Source organism: Pundamilia nyererei, unplaced genomic scaffold, assembly GCF_000239375.1.
Source record: "Pundamilia nyererei isolate P.nyererei 1_Seehausen unplaced genomic scaffold, PunNye1.0 scaffold00299, whole genome shotgun sequence".
Taxonomy (NCBI): Eukaryota; Metazoa; Chordata; class Actinopteri; order Cichliformes; family Cichlidae; genus Pundamilia; species Pundamilia nyererei.
The window spans coordinates 205362-206433 of NW_005187700.1; positions in this window are offsets into that span (position 1 = coordinate 205362).

Here is a 1072-nt window from a genome sequence, read left to right on the forward strand (position 1 = left end):
TCACCATCATCATCATCATCACCATCATCATCGTGACCATCATCATCATCACCACTATCATCACCACCGTCACCATCATCATCGTCACCATCACATCGTCACCATCATCATCATTGTTGAGGCAGGTGTTCTCTGGGTGCAGAACATGATCATGTGTTTGATGAGCTCGCATATGATGGACAGAAATAGTTTGAGGACGTGTGCAGTCATATGACAGCAGCACTTTACTCTTCCTCTCACATCAATAGAAGCCTGAGATGTTTTCAGTGTCACTCACTAGTCTGCATCGATCAGCTGAGCGTGTGCCGATGGTCCCTGAACGCCACAAGGAAACCAGAATTATCCACTGATGAAAACGCTAGTGGATCGTATCGAGCTGCATCGAGAGCAGCAACAAACACAGGACGTGCAGAAGCAGACGCGCCTTTCAACATAAAACAACTGCAGAGTGTGTGCGCGGGTGTGTGTGTAGCATGTTTACATATCTTTGTGGGACCCAACAGTCACTCACATGGGACCAAAGAGTGTGAAGATATTTTTCAGACTCGAAATGTGGTTTTAGTGTCAGGGTTACAGTTATGTTATGTTTAGATTTAGACTGACGGTCAGGCATTATGGTAGATGTCCCCACAATGATATGAAAACAGAATTGTGTGTGAGTGTGTGCGTGTCGGACAGTAAAGTGTTAACGTGTTGCAGTGAGTTCTGGGATATCGGATGGCTTTACTGACACTCGGGCTGAAACTGGAGCTGAAATTTGAACCATAATTCAGTTTAAAGGTGGAGAAGGAGCTGGAGGTGAGAGCAGTGCTGGGAGGGACAGAGATCTGAGCCTCCTCTTCACTGAAGGAGCAGCTGCACAGAGCGTGCTGAGGCCCACGTTCCTCCTACGTGGAAGCTTCTGGAAATGTTTAAAGCTGCTGATCCTTAGTCAGCAGTGAGCGTCTGTGATATCATCAAGTCATCAGCACATTTAAAAACAACACGGGGCGGGTGTGTGTGTGTGTGTGTGTGTGTGTGTGTGTGTGTGCGTGCGTGCGTGCGTGTGTGTGTGTGTGTGTGTGTGTGTGTG